Genomic DNA, 13,917 nt, shown 5'->3' with positions numbered 1-13,917 from the left:
TGGGCATCTTGGGAAGGAGGTACAGCGAGGGGCTCCAGCCCAAAGCCGGGAGAACTTGGCGCTGACCAACTGGACTGCGGTTGGGCTGAGTGGAGGCCCCTCCATTTGTCAGTGGCCTAAAACACGCCCCTCTCCTTCCCCTTCCCCTCCCCCTCTTTCCCCTTTTCTTTCTTTCTGGTGGGCGGGAAGAGACTAGGTCAGAGAAGGAGAAAGATGCATTCTGTTCTTTAAGTTCTGGGGTTGCGCTGGCTGTTACAGCGAACTATCTGCATGTTTTAGACTGGGAGGTAAAATCCTGTGATAGGTTTTTAAGTCCCCTTTGCACAGGGAGCGTGGTGCAAGACATGCAGGTAGCTTCGCGATGCACAGGAACGCAGGGAGCCGGGATTCCTGAGGTGACCCGAGGTCCAGCCTGGGCCAGGAAGGCACGGCCAGGGGCATCTGACCTGAGGGGGCGTCGTCAGAACCTTGGGGGGCTGGAGGGGAGCCAAGGCTGGCGGAGCTATTTACAAATGAGAGATACAGCATGGCTGGAGATAATGGGGGGAGGGGTCAGAAGGGTTTCTAGCAGAGAGGGATTTCAGATTAAACGTCAGATTCCGTGCACTTCTGCTTAGCCAGGATATCGTCCGTGTGGGAATTCTCTCCCACTCTGCAGATAGCATCAACCCCTACTTTCGTATCTTTCTGTGAAATGGCTATAGAGGGTCTAGAAAAAGGTGGGCGCGGCCAACCAGCACTGATTGAGCGCCTGCTGTGCCGGACCCCGGGAGCGGGGACGAGGCTGGGAAGCTCCCAGCACGAGGCTGCCCACGGGCCGGGGGCGGGGCGGAGGGGAGAGCCCCAGGACCCTTCGGACGCCTCCGTTGACGCTAGCGCGGATCCTTCCGACTCCCCGGATGGGAAGGGCGGGGCGGGGTCTGCGCAGGAGCGTGGGGGTGCGTGCGTGCGTCCAGAGAGCGGAGGTGGCCCCGCCCCCTATGCGCCCCGCCCCCTCTCCGCGCACCTCCCTTCCCCCTCCCGCGGCTCCAGCCCCTCCCCCTCCCCCGCCGTCCCGAGCCTCGTCTGGGCCGCGGCTGCACTGATTGGAATCCGCCGCCACCGCCGCCACCGCCGCCACCGCCGCCGCCACCTCGCGCAGCCCGGGGAGAGACGGAGGGAGGGACGGAGCGGACCAGGAGAGACGACACGAGAAGCGGGAGCGACGCCTCGGAGCGCCGGCCGCACCCGTCCGCGCCCGCAGCGCCCCAGCCGGAGCTCGCCCCGCAGCCGGAGCCCGAGCCGGGCCGGCCCTAGAGGTCGCGGAGGCCCGGGGGGGAGGGCGGCGGCGGCGGCCGGGGAGGGCCCCAGGAGTCCGGCCGCCCGGCCCTCGGCAGGAAGGATGAGCCCCCCGCGCCCCCGGTGAGTCCGGTGCCCGGGAAGTTGGGGTGCGGGCCGGGGCGCGCGCTCACGCGAGGCCGCGGGGCCGGACGGGCCTGAGCCGCCGAGCTGCGCCCGCCTCCTGGACCCCCGCCCCTCCCCCTGGGCCCCCCGCCCCTCGCCCATGCCTCCGACCCCCCCCTCAGCCCACCCTCCCCAGTCTTCCGCTTCGGTCCGTCCCGCCCCCACCTGTCAAGTGTCCCCCTGACCCAGACCGTGTGCCCCTGCCACCCCGCTTTCCCAGCTGTACCCCTCAGCCTCCTCCCGGTCCCTCCCCTTCATTCCCAGCCTCTGCCCTAATGACCCGCAGGCCCCTCAGCCCCTGCCGGTCCCCCTGCTTCCGCCCCACACACTGACCCCTCCATCCCTCTCCCCTCCCCCCTTCTCCCTTCACCTTGCTGGCTTCCACTGCCCCCTCCCCGCAACGTATTCCCCCCAATCCTTAGCCTGCTCCCTTACCCCGCCCCCCCCCCCCCCAGCCTCCCTCTGATTCCTCCTTGTCAGACCGCTCTCCCCGCGCCGTTCATCTCCTAAACTGACCTCCTTAAACACTTGGCTCAAACCTCCTGACCATTTGGGCCCCCCCCTTAATTTTCGCCGGCCGGTGAAGCCAGACCTCCATTGTCGTCCTGCTCTCTCTCCTCCCCAAAGCCTGCTCGTTCTGTTTCTTTCTCGGGCTCCCCCTTCCTCCCACCTTAGAGAGCACTGACCGCCCCCCACCAAAATCCCCTGGTTCTCTGTGTGGCCTCTGCAGTCGGAGCCACTTTGTGTGGGCTCCGGTTATTTTGATCGCTCCTGCGGCAGGGGCTGTCTGAGTTTGGGGGGAGACAAGTCGCCTCCAAGTTTGCTTGTTGAGTCCTTCAGGGCCTCGAGTTCATCTTAAAGAATTAACTTTTTATTTAGGTTGTCCGCCTTTTGGTCCGAGTACAGCGAGGTCAAAGTCAAAAGAATTTATCTGGGCAGAGATTGAAAAGATCGTGATTCTTGAACCCGAGTGCCGGGGTTGGATATTGATGTGCAGGCCAGTCCCTTTGTGTTCACCTGTTCTGCAGCTGGCAGAACTTGGCTGGTGCATCTTCCACGGGGAACTTGAAAACTGAAAAACATGTTCATCTTTGATGTGTAAGAATAGCACGATAGATCAGATTACTTCTCAGTAACCACCTAAGGTCTAAAGAAAGTGTAAAGAGAGTGTAAAGAAAGGGACCAAAGGGTTCTTTCTACTTAAAAGTGTTATTTGAGCAATGAAATGAAAAAAATATGCTCCAACTTAGGCTCCGGATAATGTCTTTCATCATTTGATGACACTCAGTGCTTCAGAACCTTAGCAAAATGATTTGTAACAGTCTTTTATACCTGCTACTCTATTTTCAAAGCAGTTAAGAAATGTTCTTGGAAATATTTTCACTTTTAGGGATCATTTTTGAGATAACAGTCAGCAATGATCAGTTTTGTATTTCCAGTATATAATATTTACAGGAATGTTTTATATTTCACTTTTTAATTATTTGTGTTGGAAAAATAACTTCTCATGATATTTCATTTTTTTGATGGACAGGTTATTTGATATAAAGTTATAATTGAGTAAAATATAAGCTTCTTGAGGATAAGGACTATTTTTTGGTATTGTTTTTGTATGATTAATACCAGAGCCTTGAGCATAGTAAACTTATAATAAGCATTTGTTGTTGAACCCTTGTGAATTAAGGTTGAAAGAAAACTTTTTGAAATGTTAAAAATCAAAATAGTCCAACAGAATTATTTTTACATTGAAATGACATATAAAAGCAGTCTCTAGATCTCTTAATGAGTGTTGTAATCCTTATGTTCCTAGACTCTCAGTGGAAAAGATGCTTAATTGCTTAGTCTGAGGGGGACCATATAGTAGATAGGGAAGAGGAGTTTCCAACTCTTCCCCCTCCCATTCATTTGCCTATCAAGTCTTTGAAATAGGTAAAATTTTCTCCTTGGCACTTCACTTCTCTTTTTGGACCTTAATTTATGTTGTGCCTGCCCCAGAAGCCAAGGCCATCTTTAAGCTTTGCCAAAGTGCAGTTATCATAGTTAAAGTTTCCGTTCCTTCCTGGCTAGTTGTTGTCTCTTGATTAGAGGAAAGCAGTTGGATTGAATTGTCACACTAACATGTGAATGATTGTATAGCCACTCAACCCTGCCTCCCCTGAGGCATTTGCAGATTTGAAAAAGGATGTTTGTTAACCCAAATTAATCTTTAATTGGTGGAATTTCAGGATGTATATAGTTAAGTGAAGTGAAAACATTTTTGGTTGTGTGGGAGATTCGTGGGTGTGGGGGATGCAGGCTGATGGCAGTTGTTCTTCAGTTTTTTTTGTCATTGTCAAAATTCGCATGGATTTGTGATTTTACGGCTTTTCAGCATACTTTTAAAAATGCATATTTTGAAACCGAATATGAAAAATTAAGACTTAATTGTGTGCTTTGTTATCCCAGGGTTAGTTTATTAAAATACAGATATATAACATTTCAGGGTATAAAACCAATGAACATACATAGGGAAAACATTTTTGAGTATTCATAAAGGAATCTGATGAATTCTGCTGTGATTGATTTGAGTACAGCTCACAGTTTTACACACTGATGAGGCTTCTGATGAACTTTGTTGTTTTTGGGGTAGATATGATTTGTTGCAGGTTTCACTACTTCATTTGTAATGATGACCCAATCGGTTGGTATTATCCTTTTCATTGAAAGATTTTCATTTAAGAAGGTCTTGCTGTTGACTTATTCTAGGAAAGGTATGCCATTTCAGAGGGGAGGCCCTTGCTGGCAACTGAATTGCACTGAACCCTGAACACAGTCTGAACTCCATTTCCAGTTGGTGCAGACTTCAGTGGAGTTATTGTTGCTGTAATAAGATTCAGGGAATGGGATACTCATTTTCTTTCAGTAATAGCCAGTAGCTTAAGTTAAGCCATTTCAGGTCTGAGTTGAAGCCTTCTTTTGGTAATAGAGGGAAAAGACTTGGCTGATTAAACTGTGTATACCCTTTGACCCAGTGAAACCACTACTAGGCCCATATCACAAAGAGAGCAAAGAAAGAAGAAAAGGACCCAGAGGTACAAAAATATTTCTAACAGCAGTTTTTGGTATGGCAAAGAATTGGAACCTAAGAGGATGTCCATTAGTTGGGGAATAGCTGAACAATTTATGAATGTAGTGGAATTACATTACTGTACCATAAGAGATTATAAATGGGGCAATTTCAGAGAAACTTAGGAAGATTTATATGAATTGATACAAAGTGAAATGAGGAGAATCAGGAAAAACAATTTTCATAATAACAACATTGGGAAGAAAAATATCTTTACGACTAGTTATTGTTCTTCTAGACAACGGATGATGAAGTATGTTACTCACCTCCTGACAAACAGGTCTTGATGGACTCAAGATGAAGAATATGAAATGTGTTTCTAGACAGAGCCAATGTAGGAATTGTTTTGCTTGACTCTGTAATTAGTGACAAGGGGTTTGTTCTCTCTCTCTCTCTCTCTCTCTCTCTCTCTCTCTCTCTCTCTCTCTCTCTCTCTCTCTCTCTCCCTCTCTCCCTCTCTCCCTCTCCCTCTCCCTCTCCCTCTCCCTCTCCCTCTCCCTCTCCCTCTCCTCTCCTTCCCTCTCCCTCTCTCTCCTTCCCTCTCCCCCCCTCCCCCCTTTCCCCCTCTCCCCTCCCTCCCCTCTTCCCCTCCTCTCTCTCTCTCCCTCCCTCCCTCCCTCCTTCCCCACCCTCTCTCTATCATTTATAAAAGAAAAGCAAACTATGTAATGAAGCTTCACAGTTTCAGGTACAATCTGCTTTTTCTGCTCTACTATGGATGTGGAAATGCCCATTTTATTTGGTATTTATGATGACTACAACCCCCCCCCCCCACCAAAAAAAGGAAGAACTTGGAAGTTTAAGGGAGTACAAACTATATTGAGGACTGAAAGAACCTTGTTCAGTTACTAACATTTGGTGACTTTACCCTCAAACTTTGGCTTCTAGGTTCTGATCATGTAGTTCTCATCTTACCCTTTCCTGGTGAGTTGTTTAATATTAAATATCTAGGACTGCTATGAATTTAGATTGTGGTTTCTCTTTATGAGGTTTTTGAAGGAAATCAGTAGTAGGGAAAGTAGCAACAAGTAAATCTCAGTGAGATATTAAGACTGCTTTGAAATAGCGGATTCTCCCATCATTCTTTCCCACCACCTTCCTCAAAAATCTTTTTAAAAAGCTAGATTTAGTTTTAACAATTGTACCACATTAGAACAGTATTGCGAAGAAAGAAGTAGCCATTGTGTTTATGAATCTCCTTTGTGCCAGTAGACCAGAGTTTTCTGCTACATCAACTTCATGGTCATTAAATAATTGTGTTCTTGAACCCAAGTATGTAAGCTTTTTAAACTGGAGCTCAGGATTTGTTTTTTTAATGTTAACACTTAATGTAGAGCCAGGAGCTGCTGAAACTGCAGATTGTGTATGTCTTTAAGTACTGATGATGTCATTGAGTTTTTGCATTTCCCCTGGAACATTTGATCTCCTGTCTTGGCAGGTACTGTAAGTAATGAAGGAAATGGGTTTTCAGCCATTTGTATTTCAAAGTAGCGTTAGTGACTGAGAATACTAAAGACCACCTTCATTCGCTTTCCTTTTGTTTTTTAGTTGTTTTTTTTTAAACTTAGGCTTTTCTTTGTTCAGTTAGAGAAGCCAAGAAATCTACATATGGGAGATTAAATGGGCATTATGTGACAATTCTAATTATTGAGGATCAGTAGAAGTGAAATTCCATCACATTGTTAATTATCAATAGGAAATTTTCTCCAGCTTTCTAATTTTATGAGACAATAGTTTTGAAAGTATGAAATGTATATTTAACAAAGATTCCATCTTGGTCTGAATTGCTTCATATAGGAAATGTTAGAGGGGAATGTATTATTTATTCAAAGTTTGTAGTTTACATTTATTGAAAGATGTTCAAAAAATTCACTGACATCCTGATAACTTTTTGTTAAAAGTTTACATTTAAATAGAAAAATATTTTATAGTTTTCTTGGTAAGTGTTTAATTATTAGTTATATCTGAACATAAGAACTCTTTTCATGCTCAAAAAATTGAGGGAGCATGGTATAGATACATGGAGGACTGGCATTGGAGTCAAGAAAATCTGGGTTTCAGTCTTTTCCCCAGATGCATCTAACTGTGTGACCTTGGGCTAGTTATGGAACCTTCTAAGTGCCCAGGTAACCATCTAAGACTGTACAGAACATTATTGAGCTGGAGGAACTTTTTCCACTGGGATTTTCCCACACCACTGAAAGCACAGGTCTGGCCCCACTATAGAAAAAAAAAAGAGCTGCTGTATTGTGTCTGGAGAGAGCCTGAGTCTGAAGTTACAGGGTAAAATCCAAGTGGCATTCCAGGCCCTTTGCAGTCAGACACCAGTGTGCCTTTCTATCTTATCTTCCATTATTTCCCTACATGAATACTCTGCTCCAACCAACATGCCTTGGTACTACAGCTCCTGGCCTCTGCTGCCTGTCCAGGTTTGGCCATGAAATCTTCCTCCTTTGCAGGATCCTTCAAGTCTCAGCTCAAATTCTGTTTGTTTCTTTAAGCCTTCTATGACCAATCCAGCCTAAAGTGATCTTCTCCTTCTCCTCCTCTTAAATATCTATAATGTTTACTTTCTCTGTCATTCGTTGGCAGTTAGTCATATAGTGCATAATCTTTTGTTTTTAGTCTTGTACTACTATTTAACCTTGCATTTTCATTTCTCGGTTCAAATATAATTGTTTTGTCTCTCCTGTGGGATTACACATTTTTGAAGGCAAGAACTTGGTCTTATAAATGAAACATTTATTAATAGGCACTAGGGATTTGTTCTTATTGTTGTTGCTCTTTATTAGCTGTGTGACCCTGGGCAAGTCACTTAACCCTGTTTGCCTCAGTTTCCTTATCTGTAAAATGAGCTGGAGAAGTAAACGGCAATCCACTCCAGTATCTTTGCTGAGAAAACCCCAAATGGGGTCATGGAGAATTGGACATGACTGAAACCACTGAACAACAATAGCAACTGATTTTTTATCTGAATTCTCACAGAAAGATGTCCAACATCTCTTTAAGCCTCCCTTGCCACCCCCTCCTTATATCCTTCCAGCTTAAGATTTGGATTCATATTTTACGTGGAAAAATAGATTGAGCTCCATTTCCCCCCATTATCCCTCATTCCATCCTTTATGCCATTTGATAATGAGAAGGTGAAGATTTTTGTAAAGGTCAAGCAGTCTACAAGTATCCAAGATCCCATCTGCTTCAGGCTTCTCTGGTATATTGTCCCTGCAGTCAGCCTCTCTCTGTAATCTTTAATTTCTACTTGTCTGTCAGTTTTCTTCTCTGCTTACAAGGTTGCTTAAGTCTCCCCCATCCTGAAAAATCCTCACTAGATATTACTGGCCCCTTAAGTCCATTGGCCTATATCTCTCCTGTTCACTGCCAGACTTTAAGGACAAGCTCTCTACCATCATTGCCTTCACTTTTCACTTCCCTCCTCAACACCTTGGAATCTGACTTCCAACATCACTCAGCTAAAAACTGCCCTCTCCATTGAAACAGACACACTCTTAATTGCTCAGTCTGATGGCCTTTTCACAATCCTCAGCATGGGACATTGGTGAACACCTCTTCCTCCTGGATATTCTCCCTTCTCTGAGTTTTTGTGATGTTGCTCTTTCTACCTCTCTGTTGTATCCGGTGTAGTGAATAGAGTCTTGGACATGGTGTCAGGAAGACACCATTTGAATCCTGCCTCAGACACTTGTTGACTGCGTGACCCCGGGCAAGTCACTGAACCTTTTTGAGCCTTAGTTTCCCTTATCTATACAATGAGGATCATCATAGCCTCCATCTCTCCAATGAGAATTGCAACATAAGTGTTAGCTGTTATTGTTGTTGTTATTATTTGTATCCTTTGCTGGTTTATCATCTACGTCGTGTTCTACGTAGTGTGCTCCAAGACTGTCCTGAGCCCCTTTTCACTCTTTTATTTAGTGATCTCTTCAGTTTCCATGGATTTGTTATCTTTGTGCAGATAACTCCAAGAATCATCTATCAAGTCATGTTCTTTTGCCTGAGCCCCAGTTATGCATCTTGAACTACCTATTAGACATTTTAAATGAATGTCCCATAGCCAGTTTATGGTAGTTTGTACAGAATAGGCACTTAATAAATGTTTTTCATTCATTCATCTCTCAATGAACATATCCAAAAAAGAACTTTCCTTGAAACACATTCCTCTTCCTGAACTTCTTTTGAGGGCACTTCTGTCCTTCTGGTCACCCAAGCTCCCCCTTTGGTGTTATGCCCAGCTCTTCAGTCTTGCTCACTGCACATGTGCACTCACTTGTTAAGTCTTAACATCTCTGCCTTCCACATCTCATCCAGCACATGATCAGTCCTCCGTTGCAGGCCATTGACACCTTTTGCCTGGTCTATTGAAGTAGCCACCTCATTGGTCTCCCAGCTTCAACCTTCTTATTCCAGTCTGTACTCCACACAGCTGCTAATGTGATTTTTCTTAAGGGCAGTGGTCTGACCAGACCACTCCCCTCTTCAGTCAACTCTACTGGCTTTCTTTTTCCCTTTGGAGCAAATGTGAACTTCTTTATTTGACCTTTAAAATCCTATACAACCTGGCCCTCCCTTAGCTTTCTCCTCTGTTATATATTACTTCCTTTTCTATATTCTCTGGCCCAGCCAGTCTGGTATGTTCCTTCACCATCTCATGTCTCTGAGCCTTTGCACCAACTGTCCCCTAAGCCTGGAAAACATCTTTCCTCACTTCTGCCTCTTAGCATCCCATTTCCTTCCAAACTTAACTGCAACACTACCTTCTACATGAAGCCCTTACTAGTCCCTCCAGTTATCTTTATCTGGCATTTATTTTATAGATACCTTTTTATTTACACATGTCCCCTGACAGAATATAAGCTCCTTGAGGGAAGGTACTGTCTTTGTAACCCAAGTGCCTAGTATAGTACTTGACATATAGTATACATCCTCACTAAATGTTGGTTGATTTTGTGGTGATGGTGCAGGGGGATACCAAGAATTCTTCATGCAGGAGATAGCCTTGAGCTGGAGTTGGAGGGAAGCAGTTGTTTCATGAGGTGGAGCTAAGGAAGAAGTGCATGAATGGGGCACAGCCTGTCCCAAAGGCATGACAACAGGGTTTGAAATATCATATGTGAGCGACGTCAGCTAGACCAGTTCAGCTCCCACGTAGAATATATGAAGGAGGGATATATGTAATAAACCTAGAAAAGTAGGTTGATATCAGATTGTGAAGGATTTTAAATGCCAGAGAGGTTTGTATTTGTCCCTAGAGCTTTCTAAGTAGGGGAGTGACATAGTCCTGTGCTTTAGAGATACCAATTTGACAGCTGTGTGGAGCATGGATTGCAAAGAGAAGGTGGCGAAGGCAGGAGGACTTAATAGAAAGTAGTTGCAATAGTGCAGCGGAGAGAGGGGTTCAGGGCCTGACCTGGGTTGGTGGCCATGTGAATGGAGAAAAGGGGACAGATAGAAGATAAACTTTTCTGGGAAAATTGACTTAGTAATTTGATAGGAAGTTGAAGGAGAGGGAAGAGTTGAGCATGACTCTTGATTGTGAAACCAAGTGACCAGAAGGATGGTCTGACACTCAGTAGAATAGGGAAGGAGGACAAGGTGTGCATTTGGGGAGAAAAATTACTTCTCTTTTGGATATGTGGAGTTTGAGATGGCTGTGGGACAGCTAATGGGATCTGTCCAGTAGGTGCTTGGTAATGCGAGATTGGTTCTTAGGACAGAGACTAGGACTGGAATCATCTGCCTAGAAGCTTGTAAGATCCCTGAGAGAGAGTGTAGAGAAGGAAGAGAACAGGGTCCAGGACAAACCCTTGGAGTGTGTACCTAGTTAGAGGACAGGACGTGGAAGAAGAGCCAGCAAAGCAGATTGAGAAAAGGCTACTGGAGAGAATGGTGTCATGAAAACTGGGAGAGGGCAGTGGAGGTCAGCAAGTATCAAATTCATCTAGAAAGAATGAAAATTATTGCATTGAGCAAATAAGAGTTTATTGGTAACTATGGGGAGAACAAGTTCTTTTGAGTGAGGAGGTTGGAATCCAAAATGGAAGGGATTGAAAAAAGAGGGAAGAAGTGGGGATGAATGTTAACAGTTTTTTCTTGTGCTGCTTTGTGTTTCCTCTAATACTTGGCAGAGTGCTCACACATAGGGACAAAATGAAAACTTGATATTCATTTATGCATAGATACTAGACCTAGGAGGGAACAAATATAGCAGGTAAAATTAAATTCTTTTTCCCCCATTGTCCTGAATTTATTTCTTTTTTAAATTTTTAAAATTTTTTAAAATTTATTTTTTATTTTTAGTTTATAACACTCAGTTTCACAAGTTTTTGAGTTCCAAATTTCTCTCCCTCCTTCTCCCCCCTGCCCCCAAGACAGCATGTAATACGATATAGGTTCTACATATACATTTGCATTAAACTTAATTACACAATAGTCAAGTTGTAAAGAAGAATTATAACCAATGGAATGAACCATGAGAAAAAAGAACCAAAACCAAAAAGAAGAAAAAAAAGAGAGCAAATAGTTTGCTTCAATCCTCATTCAGACTCCATAATTCTTTCTCTGGATGTGCATAGCTTTTTTCCATCATGAGTCTTTTGGAGCTGTCTTTGAACCTTGCATTGCTGAGAAGAGCCAAGTCTATCAAAGTTAGTCATCACAGATACCAGGTGTCTGTAATTATGTACAGTGTACTCCTGGTTCTGCTCCCTTCACTCAGTATCAGTTTATATAAGTCTTTCCAGGTTATTATGAAGTCCGTCTGCTCCTTATTTCTTGTAGCACAATAGTATTCTATTACATTCATATACCACAGTTTGTTTAGCCATTCCCCAATTGATGGGCAGCCTCTTGATTTCCAATTCTTTGCCACCACAAAAAGAGCTGCTTTAAATATTTTTGTACATATGGGTCCGTTTCCCACTTGTGTGATCTCTTTGGGATATAGCCTTACTGGGTCAAAGGGTATGCGTATTTTTATAGCTCTTTGGGCATAGTTCCAATTTTCCCACATCCTTTCTAGCATTTATAATTTTCTTGTTTTGTCATGTTAGCCAATCTGACAGGAGAGTTGTTAATTGTGTGACATCATCTCTTCAGTGTAATTGTGTTTGTAACTTAACTAGACCTTTGTTCTTTCTTCATTTACTAGCAACTGTCAATTTGCATAGAAGGATAAACAATATGTAAGAGTTGTTCTGGTTTTCATTATTTCTAATCAATAGTGGTTTAGAGCATTTTTTCATATGACTAGATAGCTTTAATTTTTTCCTCTGAAAACTGCCTGTCCATATCCTTTGACCATTTATCAAGTGGGGAATGACTTGCATTCTTATAAATTTGGCTCAGTTCCCTGTGTATTTTAGAGATGAGGCCTTTGACAGAGACACTGGTTGTAAAAATTCTTTCCCAATTTTCTGCTTCCCTCCTAATTTTGGTTGCATTGGCTTTGTTTGTACAAAAAACTTTTCAATTTAAGTTAATCAGAATTATACATTTTGCATTTTGTAATGCTCTCTATCTCTTGTTTAGTCATAAATTCTTCCCTTCTCCATAAGTCTGACAGGTAAACTATTCCCTTCTCTCCCAAATTGCTTATGGCAGGGCTGTCCAACCGTAGGTTTTTATTGAAACAATAGACAATATATTTTGATTTGCCATTTTAGTGAGAGTACTGTGCTAGCCTGGCTTCATTTACTAAAGCATTTATGTAAATTCCTATGCTTGTAAGCGGCTGCATAAATCACACTGAGGATGTGGCCTGCAGGCAGCATTTTGGACAGCCCTGGCTTATAGTATCAGCCTTTATATCTAAATTGTGAACCATTTTGACTTTATTTTGGTATACGGTGTAAGATACTGGTCTGTCCCCAGTTTCTGCCATACCATTTTCCAGTTTTCCCAGCAGTTTTTATGAAATAGTAAATTCTTAACCCAGAAGCTGGACTCTGGGTTTATCAAAGAGTAGATTGCTGTAGTCATTGACTACTGTGTCTTGTGTATCTAACCTATTCCACTGATCCATCACTCTATTTCTTAGCCAATATCAAGTAGTTTTGATGCCTGCTACATAAAATTAAATTCTTTTAAAAAATTCAGCATTTAAATGAAAGGATATGTATTTGACTTTAAGCACACTGATCTTATGGCATTTCACCTTTGAGACCCTCAGAAGGACTTCGATTTAGAGTCATCTTGTTCACCAGCTGCTTGAAGCAGAGGTCTCTCCCTTCCCCCCATATCTCCACCAAGTGGTCATTGAGCTTTTTCTTTGAAGACCTCTAGTGATGGGGAGCTCACTATCCATTGAGGCCCTTTATTTTATTTTTAGGCAGTTCAGATAGGAAGTTCTTTATTGCGTTGTGCTAAAGATTTGTTGCTGCATAGCTGCCATCCATTTTTCCTCCTTCTGGCTTCTAGAATCAGAGTATGTCTAATTTCTTTTTCCTAACTTCCAATTTTGAAGAGACTGATCATGTTATAGCCAGTTGTTGGAAAGACTACTGAATTTGGAGTGAGAAAACCCCCCTGAAAGTTTGCATCTGCACATCTTCTCTTTGCTACCTCTTTGACCTCAGGCAATGATAATAACTCATTAAAAATTATGTCAGTTTGACCAGATTTTCTTCATAGGAATCCTATAAAGCAAGTAGTGTGAATATTATGTCCATTTTACAAGTGAAGAAACTGAGGGTCAGAGAAGTGAAATGAATTTCTCCAGATCATATGTACAATATCCAAGCCAGGACTTCCGTTTGTCTAGTACAGGTTTTCTTATCAGAGGTGGTGAGGGAGGGAGGGGTGGGTTGGAGAGAGAGAGAGAGAGAGAGAGAGAGAGAGAGAGAGAGAGAGAGAGAAATATTTGGAAATAAAAGTGATGTAAAAACAAAAGCTCCATTCAAAAAATAAAACAAGCAAAAGAAAATGATCATTATCCTCGATTAACATTTATTAAGCCCTGCTTTTGATTGGTGAAGATTTTTCAGTGAATGAGCAAATTTAAAAGATAAGCTTCACTTTTGACCTTATGAAGTTAGTGTCAGCTCTGTGCATATATGCATTCAGTAATAAAACTAGTTGTTAACTGTGTGACATCATCTCTTCAGTGTAATTGTGTTTGTAACTTAACTAGACCTTTGCTCTTTCTTCATTTACTAGCAACTGTCAATTTGCATAGAAGGATAAACAATATGTAATGGGTTGTTAGATTGATCACTTTTTACTGAAAAAGTTAGTTGAGGTTCAGCAAATGGAATTTATTATCTTTCCTTTGTAAAGATTTTTAGAGAATAGTGTGAGTGTACATAGAACCACAGTGAATACCCATTTCTTCTGAATGGAGACAATTAGAACGG

The 13,917-nt window shown here is 43.1% G+C and overlaps 1 protein-coding gene across 1 annotated transcript in view; it reads left to right on the top strand.

The window, feature by feature from the left end:
• Positions 1 to 1,238: 1,238 nt before the first annotated feature.
• Positions 1,239 to 13,917, top strand: part of BMPR1A (bone morphogenetic protein receptor type 1A) — a 129,699-nt gene continuing 117,020 nt past the window's right edge. Inside the window, exon 1 of the mRNA XM_036736386.1 lies at positions 1,239 to 1,401. The gene's annotated coding sequence lies outside the window, so the exon portion shown is untranslated. The remainder of the gene's footprint in view (positions 1,402 to 13,917) is intronic.

This window comes from Trichosurus vulpecula, chromosome 8 (assembly GCF_011100635.1).
Source record: "Trichosurus vulpecula isolate mTriVul1 chromosome 8, mTriVul1.pri, whole genome shotgun sequence".
Taxonomy (NCBI): domain Eukaryota; kingdom Metazoa; phylum Chordata; class Mammalia; order Diprotodontia; family Phalangeridae; genus Trichosurus; species Trichosurus vulpecula.
Note: the sequence above shows the minus strand (reverse complement) of the source record. Positions and strands in the feature narration are given on the sequence as shown.